This window comes from Triticum urartu, chromosome 1A, assembly GCF_056163025.1.
Source record: "Triticum urartu cultivar PI428250 chromosome 1A, HENAU_Tu73, whole genome shotgun sequence".
Lineage (NCBI taxonomy): Eukaryota > Viridiplantae > Streptophyta > Magnoliopsida > Poales > Poaceae > Triticum > Triticum urartu.
Window position 1 is genome coordinate 369,489,191 of NC_141873.1, and position 21,317 is coordinate 369,510,507.

Below are 21,317 nucleotides of genomic sequence, written 5' to 3' on the forward strand. Positions count from 1 at the left end.
TCCGGAATTTTCTTGGACTCGCGGGATACTATTGGAGATTCATTGAGAATTTTTCCAAGATTGCGAAACCAATGACGGAGTTATTGAAGAAGGATACCAAGTTTAAATGGATGGAAGAATGTGAGACGAGTTTTCGGGAATTAAAGAAACGTTTGACTACATCCCCAGTGTTGATTCTGCCGGATATACGTAAGGAGTTCCAAGTGTATTGCGACGCTTCTCGCCTAGGACTTGGAAGTGTGCTCATGCATGACGAAAGAGTTGTTTCGTATGCCTCACGACAACTAAAACCGACGAAGTGAATTATGCCACGCATGATTTGGAGTTAGCGGCCGAAGTGCATGCGTTGAAGACCTGGAGACATTGCCTTATTGGAAATTGTTGTGATGTGTACACGTACCATAAGAGTTTGAAGTACATTTTCACACAGAAGGAGCTGAACCTTAGGCAGAGAAGATGGTTGGAGCTTATAAAGGATTATGACATGAAGCTTCACTATCATCCAGGCAAGGCCAATGTCGTAGCAGACGGTTTGAGTCGGAAGAGTTATGCTAACACCCTAGTAAGCACGGGATTGCCAAAGGAGTTAGCAGAGGATCTCAGGGAACTTCGATTGGAGATTGTTCCTAGAGGTTTTGTTGCAACAATGGAAGTGCAGTCTACATTGTTAGGAAAGATTCGAGAAGCTCAGAAGGATGACAAAGAGATTGCCGAGATAAAAGAGAGAATGAGCGAAGGAAAGGCCAAAGGTTTTCGTGAGGATGAGCACGGCACCTTATGGTTTGAGTGAAGGAAATATGCCCTAGAGGCAATAATAAAGTTATTATTTATTTCCTTATAATCATGATAAATGTCTATTATTCATGCTAGAATTGTATTAACCGGAAACATAATACATGTGTGAATACATAGACAAACAAAGTGTCACTAGTATGCCTCTACTTGACTAGCTCGTTAATCAAAGATGGTTATGTTTCCTGACCATGAACAATGAGTTGTTTTTGATTAACGAGGTCACATCATTAGTTGAATGATCTGATTGACATGACCCATTCCATTAGCTTAGCACCCGATCGTTTAGTATGTTGCTATTGCTTTCTTCATGACTTATACATGTTCCTATGACTATGAGATTATGCAACTCCCGTTTACCGGAGGAACACTTTGGGTGCTTCCAAATGTCACAACGTAACTGGGTGATTATAAAGGAGCATTACAGGTGTCTCCAAAGGTAGATGTTGGGTTGGCGTATTTCGAGATTAGGATTTGTCACTCCGATTGTCGGAGAGGTATCTCTAGGCCCTCTCGGTAATACACATCACATAAGCCTTGCAAGCATTACAACTAATATGTTAGTTGTGAGATGATGTATTACGGAACGACTAAAGAGACTTGCCGGTAACGAGATTGAACTAGGTATTGGATACCGACGATCGAATCTCAGGCAAGTAACATACCGATGACAAAGGGAACAACGTATGTTGTTATGCGGTCTGACTGATAAAGATCTTCGTAGAATATGTAGGAGCCAATATGGGCATCCAGGTCCCGCTATTGGTTATTGACTGGAGACGTGTCTCGGTCATGTCTACATTGTTCTCGAACCCGTAGGGTCCGCACGCTTAAGGTTACGATGACAGTTACATTATGAGTTTATGCATTTTGATGTACCGAAGGTTGTTCGGAGTCCCGGATGTGATCACGGACATGACGAGGAGTCTCGAAATGGTCGAGACGTAAAGATTGATATATTGGAAGTCTATGTTTGGACATCGGAAGTGTTCCGGGTGAAATCGGGATTTTACCGGGTTACCGGGAGGTTACCGGAACCCCCCGGGAACCATATGGGCCTTCATGGGCCTTAGTGGAAAGGAGAAAGGGGCAGCCCAAGGTGGCTGCGCCACTTCCCCCTCCCCTAGTCCTATTAGGACTAGGAGAAGGTGGCCGGCCCCCCTCTCTCTCTTTCCCCCCTTGGGGAATCCTATTTGGAATAGGATTGGGGGGGAGTCCTACTCCCGGAAGGAGTAGGACTCCTCCTGCGCCCTCTCCCTGGCCGGCGCCCCCCTCCCCCCTTGGCTCCTTTATATACTGAGGTAGAGGCACCCTAGAACACACAAGTTGATCCACGTGATCTATTCCTTAGCCGTGTGCGGTGCCCCCTGCCACCATATACCTCGATAATACTGTAGCGGAGTTTAGGCGAAGCCCTGCTGCTATAGTTCATCAAGATCGTCACCACGCCGTCGTGCTGACGGAACTCTTCCCCGACACTTTGTTGGATCGGAGTCCGGGGATCGTCATCGAGCTGAACGTGTGCTCGAACTCGGAGGTGCCGTAGTTTCGGTGCTTGATCGGTTGGATCGTGAAGACGTACGACTACTTCCTCTACGTTGTGTCATCGCTTCCGCAGTCGGTCTGCGTTGGGTACATAGACAACACTCTCCCCCTCGTTGCTATGCATCACATGATCTTGCGTGTGCGTAGGAATTTTTTTGAAATTACTACGTTTCCCCAACAATGGCATCCGAGCCTAGGTTTTATGGTTTGATGTTGTATGCACGAGTAGAACAAAAGTGAGTTGTGGGCGATATAAGTCATACTGCCTACCAGCATGTCATACTTTGGTTCGGCAGTATTGTTGGATGAAGCGGCCCGGACCGACATTACGCGTACGCTTATGCGAGACCGGTTTCCCCGACGTGCTTTGCACAAAGGTGACTTGCGGGTGGCTGTTTCTCCAACTTTAGTTGAACCAAGTGTGGCTACGCCCGGTCCTTGCGAAGGTTAAAACGGAGTCTATTTGACAAACTATCGTTGTGGTTTTGATGCGTAGGTGAGATTGGTTCTTGCTTAAAGCCCGTAGCAGCCACGTAAAACTTGCAACAACAAAGTAGAGGACGTCTAACTTGTTTTTGCAGGGCATGTTGTGATGTGATATGGTCAAAACGTGATGAGATATAAGTTGTTGTATGAGATGATCATGTTTTGTTAAAATTATCGGCAACTGGCAAAACCCTTATGGTTGTCTCTTTATTGCATAAGATGCAAGCACCAAATAATTGCTTTACTTTATCGCTATGCGATAGCAATAGTTGCAAGAGCAATAGTTGGCGAGACGACCATGTGACGACACATTGATATAGATCAAGATGATGGAGATCATGGTGTCATGCTGGTGACGATAGAAATCATGACGGTACTTCGGAGATGGAGATCACAAGCACAAGATGATGATGGCCATATCATATCACTTATATTGATTGCATGTGATGTTTATCTTTTTGTGCATCTTATCTTGCTTTGATTGACGGTAGCATTATAAGATGATCTCTCACTAAATTATCAAGAAGTGTTCTCCCTGAGTATGCACCGTTGCCAAAGTTTGTCATGCCCAGACACCACGTGATGATCGGGTGTGATAAGCTCTACGTCCATCTACAACGGGTGCAAGCCAGTTTTGCACACGCGGAATACTCAGGTTAAACTTGACGAGCCTAGCATATGCAGATATGGCCTCGGAACACGGAGACCGAAAGGTCGAGCGTGAATCATATAGTAGATATGATCAACATAGTGATGTTCACCAATGAAACTACTCCATCTCACGTGATGATCGGACATGGATTAGTTGATTTGGATCACGTGATCACTTAGAGGATTAGAGGGATGTCTATCTAAGTGGGAGTTCTTAAGTAATATGATTAATTGAACTTCAATTTATCATGAACTTAGTCCTGGTAGTATTAGCATATCTATGTTGTAGATCAATAGCTTGCGTTGTTGCTTTCATATGCTTATTTTGATATGTTCCTAGAGAAAATTGTGTTGAAAGATGTTAGTAGCAAAGATGCGGATTGGATCCGTGATCTGAGGTTTATCCTCATTGCTGCACAGAAGAATTATGTCCTTGATGCACCACTAGGTGACAGACCTATTGCAGGAGCAGATGCAGACGTTATGAACGTTTAGCTAGCTCAATATGATGACTACTTGATAGTTTAAGTGCACCATGCTTAACGGCTTAGAATCGGGACTTCAAAGACGTTTTGAATGTCATGGACCATATGAGATGTTCCAGGAATTGAAGTTAATATTTCAAGCAAATACCCGAGTTGAGAGATATGAAATCTCCAACAAGTTCTATAGCTAAAAGATGGAGGAGAATCGCTCAACTAGTGAGCATGTGCTCAGAGTGTCTGGGTACTACAATCGCTTGAATCAAGTGGGAGTTAATCTTCCAGATAAGATAGTGATTGACAGAATTCTCTAGTTACCATCACCAAGTTAGTAGAACTTCGTGATGAACTATAATATGCAAGGGATGACGGAAACAACTCCCAAGCTCTTCGTGATGCTGAAATCAACGAAGGTAGAAATCAAGAAAAACATCAAGTGTTGATGGTTGACAAGATCACTAGTTTCAAGAAAAGGGCAGAGGGAAGAAGGGGAACTTCAAGAAGAATAGCAAGCAAGTTGCTGCTCAAGTGAAGAAGCCCAAGTCTGGTCCTAAGACTGAGACTAAGTGCTTCTACTGCAAAGGGACTGGTCACTGGAAGCGGATCTACCCCAAGTGATTGGCGGATAAGAAGGATGGCAAAGTGAACATAAGTATATTTGATATACATGTTATTGATGTGTACTTTACTAGTGTTTATAGCAAACCCTCAGTATTTGATACTAGTTCAGTTTCTAAGATTAGTAACTCGAAACGGGAGTTGCAAAATAAACAGAGACTAGTTAAGGGTGAAGTGACGATGTGTGTTGGAAGTGGTTCCAAGATTGATATGATCATCATCGCACACTCCCTATCATTTCGGGATTAGTGTTGAACCTAAATAAGTGTTATTTGGTGTTTGCATTGAGCATGAATATGATTTGATCATGTTTTACGGTTATTCATTTAAGTAAGAGAATAAATTGTTGTTCTGTTTACATGAATAAAACCTTATATGGTTACACACCCAATGAAAATAGTTCGTTGGATCTCGATCGTGGTGATACACATAATCATAATATTGAAACCAAAAGATGCAAAGTTAATAATGATAGTGCAACTTATTTGTAGCACTGCCGTTTAGGTCATATTGGTGTAAAGCGCATGAAGAAACTCCATGCTGATGGGATTTTGGAATCACTTGATTATGAATCACTTGATGCTTGCGAACCATGCCTTTTGGGAAAGATGACTAAAACGCCATTCTCCGGAACAATGAAGCAAGCAACAGATTTGTTGAAGATCATACATACTGATGTATGTGGTCCGATGAATATTAAGGCTTGCAGTAGGTATCATTATTTTCTGACCTTCACAGATGATTTGAGCAGATATGGGGATATCTACTTGATGAAACATAAGTCTGAAACATTTGAAAAGTTCAAAGAATTTCAGAGTGAAGTGAAAAATCATCGTAACAAGAAAATAAAGTTTCTACGATCTGATCGTACAGAAGAGTATTTGAGTTAAGAGTTTGGCCTTCAGTTAAAAACAATGTGGAATAGTTTCACAAACTCATGCCACATGGAACACCACAGCATAATGGTGTGTCCGAACGTCATAATCGTACTTTATTGGATATAGTGCAATCTATGATGTCTCTTACCGATCTACCACTATCGTTTTGGGGTTATGCATTAAAGACAGCTGCATTCACGTTAAATAGGGCACCATCTAAATCCGTTGAGACGACACCGTGTGAACTATGGTTTGGCAAGAAACCTAAGTTGTCGTTTCTTAAAGTTTGGGGCTGTGATGCTTATGTGAAAAAGTTTCATCCTGATAAGCTCAAACTCAAATCGGAGAAGTGCGTCTTCATAGGATATCCAAAGGAAACTATTGGATACACCTTCTATCACAGATCCGAAGGCAAGACTTTTGTTGCTAAAATTCGGAAACTTTCTGTTGAAGGAGTTTCTCTCGAAAGAAGTGAGTGGGAGGAAAGTAGAACTTGACGAGGTAACTGTACCTGCTCCCTTATTGGAAAGTAGTACATCACAGAAAACTGTTACTGTGACACCTACACCAGTTAGTGAGGAAGCTAATGATAATGATCATGAAACTTCAGAACAAGATACTACTGAACCTCGTAGATCAACCAGAGTAAGATCCGCGCCAGAGTGGTACGGTAATCCTTTTCTGGAAGTCATGCTACTAGATCATGATGAACCTACGAACTATGAGGAAGCGATGATGAGCCCAAATTCCGCAAAGTGGCTTGAAGCCATGAAATCTGAGATGGGATCCATGTATGAGAACAAAGTATGGACTTTGGTTGACTTGCCCGATGATCGGCAAGCAATTGAGAATAAATGGATCTTCAAGAGGAAGACGGACGCTGATAGTAGTGTTACTATCTACAAAGCTAGAATTGTCGCAAAAGGTTTTCGACAAGTTCAAGGTGTTGACTACGATGAGTTTTTCTCACTCGTATCTATGCTTAAGTCTGTCCGAATCATGTTAGCAATTGCCGCATTTTATGAAATCTGGCAAATGGATAAACAAAACTGCATTCCTTAATGGATTTACTTAAGAAGAGTTGTATACGATGCAAATAGAAGGTTTTGTCGATCCTAAAGGTGTTAACTAAATATGCAAGCTCCAGCGATCCATTTATGGAATGGTGCAAGCCTCTCGGAGTTGGAATAAACGCTTTGATAGTATGATCAAAGCATGTAGTTTTATACAGACTTGCGGTGAAGCCTGTATTTATAAGAAAGTGAGTGGGAGCACTACAACATTTCTGATAATTATATGTGAATGACATATTGTTGATCGGAAATAATGTAGAATTATTCTGTAAAGCATAAAGGAGTGTTTGAACGGAGTTTTTCAAAGAAAGACCTCGGTGAAGCTGCTTACATATTGAGTATCAAGATCTATAGAGATAGATCAAGACACTTGATAAGTTTTTTCAATGAGTACATACCTTGACAAGATTTTGAAGTAGTTCAAAATGGAACAGTCAAAGAAAAGGTTTCTTGCCCGTGTTACAAGGTGTGAAGTTGAGTAAGACTCAAAGCCCGACCATGGCAGAAGATAGAAAGAGAATGAAAGTCATTCCCTATGCCTCAGCCATAGGTTCTATAAAGTATGCCATGCTGTATACCAGATCTATTGTATGCCCTACCACTGAGTTTGGCAAGGGAGTACATTAGTGATCTAGGAGTAGATCACTGGACAGCGGTCAGAATTATCCTTAGTGAAATAAGGATATGTTTCTCGATTATGGACGTGACAAAAGGTTTGCCGTAAAGGGTTGCGTCGATGCAAGTTTTGACACTGATCTGGATGACTCTAAGTCTCGATCTAGATACATATTGAAAGTGGGAGCAATTAGCTAGAGTAGCTCCGTGCAGAGCATTGTAGACATAGAATTTTGCAAAATACATACGGATCTAAATTTGGCAGGCCCGTTGACTAAGATTCTCTCACAAGCAAAACATGATCACACCTTAGTACTCTTTGGGTGTTAATCACATAGCGATGTGAACTAGATTACTGAATCTAGTAAACCCTTTGGGTGTTGGTCACATGGCGATGTGAACTATGGGTGTTAATCACATGATGATGTGAACTATCGATGTTAATCACATGGTGATGTGATCTAGATTATTGACTCTAGTGCAAGTGGGAGACTGAAGGAAATATGCCCTAGAGGCAATAATAAAGTTATTATTTATTTCCTTATGATCATGATAAATGTCTATTATTCATGCTAGAATTGTATTAACTAGAAACATAATACATGTGTGAATACATAGACAAACAAAGTGTCACTAGTATGCCTCTACTTGACTAGCTCGTTAATCAAAGATGGTTATGTTTCCTGACCATGAACAATGAGTTGTTATTTGATTAACGAGGTCACATCATTAGTTGAATGATCTGATTGACATGACCCATTCCATTAGCTTAGCACCCGATCGTTTAGTATGTTGCTATTGCTTTCTTCATGACTTATACATGTTCCTATGACTATGAGATTATGCAACTCCCGTTTACCGGAGGAACACTTTGGGTGCTACCAAACGTCACAACGTAACTGGGTGATTATAAAGGAGCATTACAGGTGTCTCCAAAGGTAGATGTTGGGTTGGCGTATTTCGAGATTAGGATTTGTCACTCTGATTGTCGGAGAGGTATCTCTGGGCCCTCTCGGTAATACACATCACATAAGCCTTGAAAGCATTACAACTAATATGTTAGTTGTGAGATGATGTATTACGGAACGAGTAAAGAGACTTGCCGGTAACGAGATTGAACTAGGTATTGGATACCGACGATTGAATCTCAGGCAAGTAACATACCGATGACAAAGGGAACAACGTATGTTGTTATGCGGTCTGACCGATAAAGATCTTCGTAGAATATGTAGGAGCCAATATGGGCATCCAGGTCCCGCTATTGGTTTTTGACCGGAGACGTGTCTCGGTCATGTCTACATTGTTCTCGAACCCGTAGGGTCCGCACGCTTAAGGTTACGATGACAGTTACATTATGAGTTATGCATTTTGATGTACCGAAGGTTGTTCGGAGTCCCGGATGTGATCACGGACATGACGAGGAGTCTCGATATGGTCGAGACGTAAAGATTGATATATTGGAAGTCTATGTTTGGACATCGGAAGTGTTCCGGGTGAAATCGGGATTTTATCGGGTTACCGGGAGGTTACCGGAACCCCCCGGGAACCATATGGGCCTTCATGGGCCTTAGTGGAAAGGAGAAAGGGGCAGCCCAAGGTGGCTGCGCCACTTCCCCCTCCCCTAGTCCTATTAGGACTAGGAGAAGGTGGCCGGCCCCCCTCTCTCTCTTTCCCCCCTTGGGGAATCCTATTTGGAATAGGATTGGGGGGGAGTCCTACTCCCGGAAGGAGTAGGACTCCTCCTGTGCCCTCTCCCTGGCCGGAGCCCCCCTCCCCCCTTGGCTCCTTTATATACTGAGGTAGAGGCACCCTAGAACACACAAGTTGATCCACGTGATCTATTCCTTAGCCGTGTGCGGTGCCCCCTGCCACCATATACCTCGATAATACTGTAGCGGAGTTTAGGCAAAGCCCTGCTGCTGTAGTTCAACAAGATCGTCACCACGCCGTTGTGCTGACGGAACTCTTCCCCGACACTTTGCTGGATCGGAGTCCGGGGATCGTCATCGAGCTGAACGTGTGCTCGAACTCGGAGGTGCCGTAGTTTCGGTGCTTGATCGGTTGGATCGTGAAGACGTACGACTACTTCCTCTACGTCGTGTCATCGCTTCCGCAGTCGGTCTGCGTTGGGTATGTAGACAACACTCTCCCCCTCGTTGCTCTGCATCACATGATCTTGCGTGTGCGTAGGAATTTTTTTGAAATTACTACGTTTCCCCAACATTGAGGACCATGTTTATGTGCCCAATAACACAAAGATCAGGAAGTTAATACTTCAGGAGGCTCATGACTCACCATACTCAATACACCCCGGAAACACCAAGATGTACTTGGATTTGAAGGAACGTTTCTGGTGGACTGGTATGAAGAAGGATATTGCCGAGTATGTAGCCGTATGCGATGTGTGTCAAAGAGTGAAGGCAGAGCATCAAAAGCCAGCAAGATTGTTACAGCCTATGCCGATACCCGAATGGAAGTGGGATAAACTTGGCATGGATTTCATCACCGGATTTGCCCAGGACTGCTACCTCTTGAGCACTGCATTGGTTTTCCCCGAAGAGGAAGGGATGATGCAGCAAAGTAGCGTAAGTATTTCCCTCAGTTTTTGAGAACCAAGGTATCAATCCAGTAGGAGGCTACACGCGAGTCCCTCGTACCCGCACAACACAAATAAATCCTCGCAATCAACGCAAATAGGGGTTGTCAATCCCTATAAGGCCACTTACGAGAGTGAGATCTGATAGATATGATAAGTTAATATTTTTGGTATTTTTATGATAAAAGATGCAAAGTAAAATAAAGGCAAAGTAAATAGCAAAGGAAATAACTAAGTACTAGGAGATCAATATGATAAAGATAGACCCGGGGGCCATAGGTTTCACTAGTGGCTTCTCTCGAGAGCATAGGTATTCTACGGTGGGTGAACAAATTACTGTTGAGCAATTGACAGAATTGAGCATAGTTATGAGAATATCTACGTATGATAATGTATATAGGCATCACGTCCGAGACAAGTAGACCGACTCCTGCCTGCATCTACTACTATTACTCCACTCATCGACCGCTATCCAGCATGCATCTACAGTATTAAGTTAAAAACAGAGTAACGCCTTAAGCAAGATGTCATGATGTAGAGGGATAGACTCATGCAATATGAAGAAAACCCCATCTTGTTATCCTCGATGGCAACAATACAATATGTGCCTTGTTGTCCCTACTGTCACTAGGAAAGGACACCGCAAGATTAAACCCAAACCTAAGCACTTCTCCCGTTGCAAGAAAGATCAATCTAGTAGGCCAAACCAAACTGATAATTCAAAGAGACTTGCAAAGATAACCAATCATACATAAAAGAATTCAGAGAAGACTCAAATATTATTCATAGATAGACTTGATCATAAACCCACAATTCATCGATCTCAACAAACACACCGCAAAAAGAAGATTACATCGAATAGTTCTCCACAAGAGAGGGGGAGAACATTGTATTGAGATCCAAAAAGAGAGAAGAAGCCATCTAGGTACTAACTATGGACCTGTAGGTCTGAGGTAAACTACTCACACTTCATCGGAGAGGCTATGGTGTTGATGTAGAAGCCCTCCGTGATCGATGCCCCCTCCGGCGGACCTCCGGAACTGGCCCCAAGATGGGATCTCATGGATACAGAAAGTTACGGTGGTGGAATTAGGGTTTTGGCTCCATATATGATCGTTTGGGGGCACGTAGGTATATATAGGAGGAAGGAGTACGTCGGTGGAGCAACAGGGGGCCCACGATGGTGGAGGGCGCGCCTAGGGTAGGCAGGCGCGCCCCCTACCTCGTGGCCTCCTGTTTCCTTTCTTGACGTAGGGTCCAAGTATCCCGGGTCTTGTTCATTGAGAAAATCACGTTCCCGAAGGATTCATTCCGTTTGGACTCCGTTTGATATTCCTTTTCTTCGAAACCCTAAAACAGGCAAAAAACAGCAATTCTGGGTTGGGCCTCCGGTTAATAGGTTAGTCCCAAAAATAATATAAAAGTGGATAATCAAGCCCAATAATGTCCAAAATAGTAGATAATATAGCATGGAGCAATCAAAAATTATAGATACGTTGGAGACGTATCAAGCATCCCCAAGCTTAATTCCTGCTCGTCCTCGAGTAGGTAAATGATAAAAAACAGAATTTTTGATGCGGAGTGCTACTTGGCATACTTTTAATGTAATTCTTCTTAATTGTTATGAATATTTAGATCCGAAAGATTCAAGACAAAAGTTCATATTAACATAAAAATAATAATACTTCAAGCATACTAACAAAGCAATTATGTCTTCTCAAAATAACATGGCTAAAGAAAGTTATCCCTACAAAATCATATAGTCCGGCTATGCTCTATATTCACCACACAAAATATTTAAATCATGCACAACCCCGACGACAAGCCAAGCAATTGTTTCATACTTTTGACATTCTCAAAACTTTTTCAATCTTCACGCAATACATGAGCGTGAGCCATGGATATAGCACTATAGGTGGAATAGAGTGGTGGTTGTGGAGAAGACAAAAAGGGAGAAGATAGTCTCACATCAACTAGGCGTATCAACGGGCTATGGAGATGCCCATCAATAGATATCAATGTGAGTGAGTAGGGATTGCCATGCAATGGATGCACTAGAGCTATAAGTATATGAAAGCTCAAAAAGAAACTAAGTGGGTGTGCATCCAACTTGCTTGCTCATGAAGACCTAGGGCATTTTGAGGAAGCCCATCATTGGAATATACAAGCCAAGTTCTATAATGAAAGATTCCCACTAGTATATGAAAGTGATAACATGAGAGACTCTCTACTATGAAGATCATGGTGCTACTTTGAAGCACAAGTGTGGTAAAAGGATAGTAACATTTTCCCTTCTCTCTTTTCTCTCATTTATTTTCTTTTCTTTTTTTATTTGGGCCTTTTCTCTTTTTTATGGCCTCTTTTCTTTCTTTTTTTATTTTTCCTCCGGAGTCTCATCCCGACTTGTGGGGGAATCATAGTCTCCATCATTCTTTCCTCACTGGGACAATGCTCTAATAATGATGATCATCACACTTTTATTTTTCTTACAACTCAACAATTACAACTCGATACTTAGAACAAAATATGACTCTATATGAATGCCTCCGGCGGTGTACCGGGATATGCAATGACTCATGAGTGACATGTATGAAAGAATTATGAATGGTGGCTTTGCCACACATACGATGTCAACTACATGGTCATGCTAAGCAATATGACAATGATGGAGTGTGTCATAATAAACGGAACGGTGGAAAGTTGCATGGCAATATATCTCGGAATGGCTATGGAAATGCCATAATAGGTAGGTATGGTGGCTGTTTTGGGGAAGGTATATGGTGGGTGTATGATACCGGCGAAAGGTGCGCGGTATTAGAGAGGCTAGCAAAGGTGAAAGGGTGAGAGTGCGTATAATCCATGGACTTAACATTAGTCATAAAGAACTCATGTACTTATTGCAAAAATCTACAAGTTATCAAAGCAAAGTATTACGCGCATGCTCCTAGGGGATAGATTGGTAGGAAAAGACCATCGCTCGTCCCCGACCGCCACTCATAAGGAAGACAATCAATAAATAAATCATGCTCCGACTTCATCACATAACGGTTCACCATACGTGCATGCTACGGGAATCACAAGCTTCAACACAAGTATTTCTCAAATTCACAACTACACAACTAGCATGACTTTAATATCACCATCTCCATATCTCAAAACAATTATCAAGTATCAAACTTATCATAGTATTCAACACACTCATAAGAGAATTTTTATTATTCTTGAATACCTAGCATATAAGGATTTAAAGCAAATTACCATGATATTAAGACTCTCAAAATAATCTAAGTGAAGCATGATAGATCAATAGTTTCTATAAAACAAATCCACCACCGTGCTCTAAAAGATATAAGTGAAGTACTAGAGCAAAATTATATAACTCAGAAGATATAAGCGAAGCACATAGAATATTCTAACAAATTCTAAATCATGTATGGCTCTCTCAAAAGGTGTGTAAAACAAGGATGATTGTGGTAAACTAAAAAGCAAAGACTCAAATAATACAAGACGCTCCAAGCAAAACACATATCATGTGGCGAATAAAAATATAGCTCCAAGTAAAGTTACCGATAGAAGTAGACAAAAGAGGGGATGCCTTCCGGGGCATCCCCAAGCTTTGGATTTTATGTGTCCTTAGATTATCTTGGGGGTGCCATGGGAATCCCCAAGCTTAGTATCTTGCCACTCCTTGTTCCATAATCCATCAAGTCTTTACCCAAAACTTGAAAACTTCACAACACAAAACTTAAAGTAGAAAATCTCGTGAGCTCCGTTAGCGAAAGAAAATTAAAGACCACTTCAAGGTACTGTAATGAACTCATTATTTATTTATATTGGTGTTATACCTAATGTATTACAAGTTCTCTATGGTTTATAAATTATTTTACTAGCCATAGATTCATCAAAATAAGCAAACAACACACGAAAAACAGAGTCTGTCAAAAACAGAACAGTCTGTAGTAATATGTAGCTAGCGCAAGATCTGGAATCCCAAAAATTCTAAAATAAATTGCTGGACGTGAGGAATTTATCTATTAATCATCTGCAAAAAGAATTAACTAAATAGCACTTTCCAAATAAAAATGGAAGTAGTTCTCGTGAGCGCTAAAGTTTCTGTTTTTTTACAGCAAGTTCAACAAGACTTTCCCCAAGTCTTCCCTACGGTTCTACTTGGCACAAACACTAATTAAACACAAAAAACACAACCAAAACAGAGGCTAGATAAATTATTTATTAATAAACAGGATCAAAAAGCAAGGAATAAAAATAAAATTTGGTTGCCTCCCAACAAGCGCTATCGTTTAATGCGCCTAGCCAGGCATAACAAGCAATGATAGATCTAGGTATTGCCATCTTTGGTAGGCAATCCATAAGTGGCTCTCATAATAGATTCATAAGGTAATTTAATTTTCTTTCTAGGAAAGTGTTCCATGCCTTTCCTTAACGGAAATTGGAATCTAATATTTCCTTCCTTCATATCAATAATTGCACCAACCGTTCTAAGGAAAGGTCTACCAAGAATAATAGGACATGAAGGATTGCAATCTATGTCAAGAACAATAAAATATAGAGGCACATAATTCGTATTTGTAACAATAAGAACATCATTAATTCTTCCCATACGTTTCTTAATAGTGGAATCCGCAAGGTGCAAGTTTAGAGAGCAATCATCAAAATCACGGAAACCTAACAAATCACACAAAGTCTTTGGAATCGTGGAAACACTAGCACCCAAATCACATAAAGCATAGCATTCATGATCTTTAATTTTAATTTTAATAGTTGGTTCCCACTCATCATAAAGTTTTCTAGGGATAGAAACTTCCAATTCAAGTTTTTCTTCATAAGATTGCATCAAGGCATCAACGATATGTTTAGTAAACGCTTCATTTTGACTATAAGCGTGAGGAGATTTTAGCGCGGATTGCAACAAGGAAATACAATCAATCAAAGAGCAATTTTCATAGTTAAATTCCTTGAAATCCATAATAGTGGGTTTAGCAACATCTAGGGTTTTCATTTCTTCAATCCCACTTTTATCAATTTTAGCATCAAGATCAACAAATTCCGAATTCTTGGAACAACTTCTAGGTAAAGGTGGATCATATTCAGTCCCATCATTATCAAGATTCATATTGCAAAACAAAGATTTAACAGGGGACACATCAATTACTTTTAGATCTTCATCCGGATTATCATGAAAACTAGAAGAACACGCTTTCACAAAGAAATCTTTCTTAGCACGCATCCTAGCGGTTCTTTCTTTGCACTCATCAATGGAAATTGTCATGGCTTTGAGAGACTCATTTATATCATGCTTAGGTGGAATAGATCTAAGTTTCAAAGAATCAACATCAAGAGAAATTCTATCAATGTTCCTAGCCAAATCATCAATCTTAAGCAATTTTTCTTCAATCATAGCATTAAAATTCTTTTGCGAAGTAATAAATTCTTTAATATTAGATTCAAAATCAGAGGACATCTTATTATAATTTCCATAGAATTGTTGTAGGAATTACCATAATTATTAGAGGAATTACTAGGATAAGGCCAAGGATTAAAATTTCCTCTATACGCATTGTTACCAAAATTGTTCCTACCAACAAAATTCACATCCATAGATTCATTATTATTCTCAATCAAAGTAGACAAGGGAATATCATTAGGATTAGAAGAAACACTCTTATTAGCAAATAATTTCATAAGTTCATCCATCTTTCCACTCAAAACATTAATTTCTTCTATCGCATGCACCTTTTTATTAGTAGATCTTTCAGTATGCCATTGAGAATAATTAACCATAATATTATCTAGGAGTTTAGTAGCTTCTCCTAAAGTGACTTCCATAAAAGTGCCTCCCGCGGCCGAATCTAAAAGATTTCTAGAAGCAAAATTCAATCCGACATAATTTTTTTGTATAATCATCCACAAATTTAAACCATGAGTAGGGCAATTACGTATCATTAATTTCATTCTCTCCCAAGCTTGTGCAACATGTTCATGATCAAGTTTCTTTAAATTCATAATATCGTTTCTAAGAGAGATGATCTTAGCGGGAGGAAAATACTTAGAGATAAAAGCATCTTTGCACTTATTCCATGAATCAATACTATTTTTAGGCAAAGACGAAAACCAAGCTTTAGCACGATCTCTAAGCGAAAAAGGAAATAGCTTCAATTTAACAATATCATTATCGACATCTTTCTTCTTTTGCATGTCACTCAAATCAACGAAGCTATTTAGATGGGTAGCGACATCTTCACTAGGAAGGCCAGAGAACGGATCTTTCATGACAAGATTCAGCAAACAGTATTAATTTCACAAGATTCAGCATCGGTAAGAGGAGCAATCGGAGTGCTAATAAAATCATTGTTGTTGGTATTGGTGAAGTCACACAATTTAGTATTATCTTGAGCCATCGTGACAAGCAAGCAAACTAACACACAAGCAAACAAAAAGCAAGCGGACAAAAAGAGGCAAATAGAGAGGGAGGGTAGAGAGAGAGAGGGCGAATAAAACGGCAAGGGTGAAGTGGAGGGAGAGGAAAACGAGAGGCAAATGGCAAATAATGTAATGCGGGAGATAAGGGTATGTGATGGGTACTTGGTATGTTGACTTTTGCATAGACCTCCCCGGCAACGGCACCAGAAATCCTTCTTGCTACCTCTTAAGCACTGCGTTGGTTCTCCCCGAAGAGGAAGGGATGATGCAACAAAGTAGCATAAGTATTTCCCTCAGTTTTTGAGAACCAAGGTATCAATCCAGTAGGAGGCTACGCGCGAGTCCCTCGTACCTGCACAAAACAAATAAATCCTCGCAACCAACGCAAATAGGGGTTGTCAATCCCTATAAGGCCACTTACGAGAGTGAGATCTGATAGATATGATAAGATAATATTTTTGGTATTTTTATGATAAAAGATGCAAAGTAAAATAAAGGCAAAGTAAGTAGCAAAGGAAATAACTAAGTAGTAGGAGATCAATATGATAAAGATAGACCTGGGGGCCATAGGTTTCACTAGTGGCATCTCTCGAGAGCATAAGTATTCTACGGTGGGTGAACAAATTACTATTGAGCAATTGACAGAATTGAGCATAGTTATGAGAATATCTAGGTATGATCATGTATATAGGCATCACGTCCGAGACAAGTAGACCGACTCCTGCCTGCATCTACTACTATTACTCCACAAATCGACCGCTATCCATCGTGCATCTAGAGTATTAAGTTAAAAAACAGAGTAACGCCTTAAGCAAGATGTCATGATGTAGAGGGATAGACTCATGCAATATGAAGAAAACTCCATCTTGTTATCCTCGATGGCAACAATACAATACGTGCCTTGCTGCCCTTACTGTCACTGGGAAAGGACACCGCAAGATTGAACCCAAAGCTAAGCACTTGTCCCATTGCAAGAAAGATCAATCTAGTAGGCCAAACCAAACTGATAATTCGAAGAGACTTGCAAAGATAACCAATCATACATAAAAGAATTCAGAGAAGAGTCAAATATTATTCATAGATAGACTTGATCATAAACCCACAATTCATCGATCTCAACAAACACACCGCAAAAAGAAGATTACATCGAATAGTTCTCCACAAGAGAGGGGGAGAACGTTGTATTGAGATCCAAAAAGAGAGAAGAAGCCATCTAGCTACTAACTATGGACCCGTAGGTCTGAGGTAAACTACTCACACTTCATCGGAGAGGCTATGGTGTTGATGTAGAAGCCCTCCGTGATCGATGCCCCCTCCAGCGGAGCTCCGGAACAGGCCCCCAGATGGGATCTCGTGGATACAGAAAGTTACGGCGGTGGAATTAGGGTTTTGGCTCCGTATCTGATCGTTTGGGGGTATGTAGGTATATATAGGAGGAAGGAGTACGTTGGTGGAGTAACAGGGGCCCATGAGGGTGGAGGGCGCGCCTAGGGTAGGCAGGCGCGCCCCCCTACCTCGTGGCCTCCTGTTTCCTTTCTTGACGTAGGGTCCAAGTATCTCGGGTCTTGTTCGTTGAGAAAATCACGTTCCTGAAGGTTTCATTCCGTCTGGACTCCGTTTGATATTCCTTTTCTTCGAAACCCTAAAACAGGCAAAAACAGCAATTCTGGGCTGGGCCTTCGGTTAATAGGTTAGTCCCAAAAATAATATAAAAGTGGATAATAAAGCCCAATAATGTCCAAAACAGTAGATAATATAGCATGGAGCAATCAAAAATTATAGATACGTTGGAGATGTATCAAGGACCAAATCAGGATATGATTCTATATGGGTAGTAGTGGATCGCTTGACCAAAGTAGCTCACTTTATCCCAGTGAAAACCACCTATACAAGTGCAAAGTTGGCCAAGATATATATGACCAGGATCGTATGATTGCCTGGAGTTCCGAGGACCATCGTATCAGATAGAGGAACACAATTTACTTCAAAGTTTTGGCATCAGCTGCACCAAACTTTGGGGACAAGGTTGGAGTTCAGTACGGCGTTCCACCCGCAGACAGATGGACATACCGAGAGAGTCAACCAGATCCTGGAGGACGTGTTGAGGGCCTGTGCACTAGATTATGGATCTAGTTGGGATGACAATTTGCCCTACGTGGAGTTCTCATACAACAATAGCTACCAAGCCAGTTTGAAGATGGCACCGTTCGAAGCCCTGTATGGACAAAGGTGCAGAACACCATTGATGTGGGATGAAGTCGGAGACCGACAGTTGTTTGGACCAGATTTGATCAAGGAGTCTGAAGAGAAAGTTAAGCTGATCCGAGATAGACTGAAGGTAGCTTAGTCCAGGCAGAAGAGTTATGCAGATTCGAAACGCAAGGAGGTAACCTATGAAATTGGAGACAGAGCGTATCTATGAGTATCACCCTTGCGAGGAGTGAAACGTTTTGGAGTTAAGGGAAAATTAGCCTCGAGATTTGTAGGACCGTATCGTGTTTTGGACCGTATGGGAGAAGTTGACTACAAGTTGGAGTTACCTGAAGGACTGTCAGGAGTTCATGATGTATTTCATGTTTCACAGCAGAAGAAGTGTCATGCTGAGATGGCCGATGTACCGTTAAGAGATACAGTACCCTTGGAAGCGATTCAGTTGGACAATGATTTGACCTATGAGGAGAAGCCAGTCAGGATTCTTGAATTTGCCAGCCGAGTCACCCGCAACAAGGTTATCAAGTTTTGCAAAGTTCAGTGGAGCTACCATACCAAGGATGAAGCCACCTGGGAACGAGAGGATGATCTTCGCAAAGACCACCCACACCTATTTTCTAGCCAACCCGAATCTCGAGGGCGAGATTCATCTTAAGGGGGGGTAAGTTTGTAACATCCCAAATTTTCAATTTGGAATGTTATACATAGATCATTCATGCATATCATATTTTATTGCATTTCATTTCTCGATCCTCGAAATCCTAAGCAACTCAAGGACCCTCGGAGAGAGTTGGGGATTTCATTGTTTTCATATTTGAATTTTATCAAATATTGAAACGAGGATTTTGGTTTTAATTATTTTCTCTCCGAAAATATTTCATATTAAAATATATGAGAGGAGATAATATGACTTCTCTAAAATAATTGAAATATTGGAGGAAAAATATTAAAATCAAATATTCGATTTTATTCGGATTTTATTGCCATTTTATTTGCATTAGAAAAATTGCACGTTTTTCAAAATTGCATTTTAGGGCCAAGAAAATGTTCATCTTGTTCTAAATATTTTATTTCGATGGTGAAAATTTGTTTTGGCAGTTTTAGATTTTTATTTTATTTTCTACAATTTATTTAAGTTCCGACGAATTATTTTTTTTTAAAATTAAAAAATCCAGCGCCCAACTGGGCCGAAGCCCAGCCGAGCCAGGCCGGCCAGCCGCGCCACCACCGCCTTCCCCCGCGCGCCCGTGCCCGAACTGGACTCCGCCGGAGTCTGGGAGTCCACCGCCGCCCCGGTTTCCCCTTCCCCAAGCCGACCCCCCTTATATGCCGCCCCACCCCGCCGCCACCACCCCGTCCCGCCCACCGCCCGCAGCAGCAGCCGCCGCCACCGCTTGCCACGCCGCCACCCGCCGCCCAGCGCCGCCGCCCTCCGCCGTCGCCGCCGACGCCACCCAGCCCTGCCGGAGCCCCGCACCCCACCGAATCCGACGAGGTAGCCGCCACCGCTGGTTTTCTCTAGAAAACCGATCCGGTTTTTCTTTTGAAAACCCTAGGTTCGTTTTTTAGAATAGATCAGTTTTATTTTTTTCCAGTTTAGTTTATTTAGCGGGTGTTCGTCCGTACGTTCGTTTTAACGAACGGTTTTCGCTCGTTAGTTAGTTTTTCTTTTTCTCGGGTTTTTCGCGATTATTTTCGATCGTGATTTCTGATTCGATTTCCGTTTCAGTTTATCTTTTCGCTCGTTTGTCGGAATCAGGCAATTCAAGCGCCTAGATCTTCGTCTCAAAACCCTGTTTCTGTTTAATCAACTTGAACAAGATTTTGGTACTGTAAAATTTGACTTTAGTCCAGATTAGTAAATGGATCCTGTTTCTTTCGCAGTTTGAGTTTCGTTGCTCCGTTTGGTTTGATTCTTTTCGCAAACCGGAGTTCTTAAGTTGACCTTTCTGGTTAGATCTTCTTATTTGAGATTTACCCGTGTTTCTTTGCTTGATTGCTTATGTATGCTATTGTTTGTTTGTGATAGAACACCCGGAGTGTGAAGCGTGCTAATACGAGTCCCTAGGTTTTTTGGATCGTCAGCAAGGCAAGTAACATTTTGAGCATACTCCTTTCATACCCAGTTTTTATGCATTAGCTCCAATCCTCAAACATTGCATGATTAGGATGTGATTAACATGTGGGTTGGGAAGTAGTTGATGAGGTAGAACCTTGTGACGCCCGGATATTTAAGCTACAGTAACCCTCTACTAAGGATGCCACATCACCATGATTACTGTTGTTGATCTCACGATGATTCAAATCCCGTTTGAATTCAAAATTCAAAATCAAGTCAAATGGTAAAGTTTTCAAACATTAAAATTAAAATGTTCTAGAGGTGGCAAATAATGCATAGGTAATTATGGTGGAGGATCACATTTTTATAAAATAATTAAAAGCACTAAACTAAATAAAACAATGGCTTAAACAAATAATTAAATGAATTTTATAAATATTAAAACATTAAACTATTTTATTAGGTATGAGAAATTAATGTGGCAGTAGAGTATTTATAAATACTAATTTAGGGGCTAGTGGTATATTTTATAAAACTAAAAATAAAGTAAAACTAATATGAAAACAGGAACTATAAATAAAATAAATAAAATGAAAACAGAAAGGTAAATAAAAAAACAAGAAAAGAAAACAGAACCCCCCTTCCCAGTGGGCTTCATGGCCCAGCCGGCCAACCTGTCCACCAGTCAGGCCGGCCCATTCCATGCACCCCTCCCTGGCCTATATGGCCCGACTCCCCCGACCTAACCCTAGCCTAACCCCATTCCCTCACGATCCCCACCTCCCTCTCCCTCCAGCGCCGCTAGGGGAGATCCCCCACGCTCGATCCCCACTTCCCTCCCTCCTGAACCCCGCACTCCCCCTCGTTCCC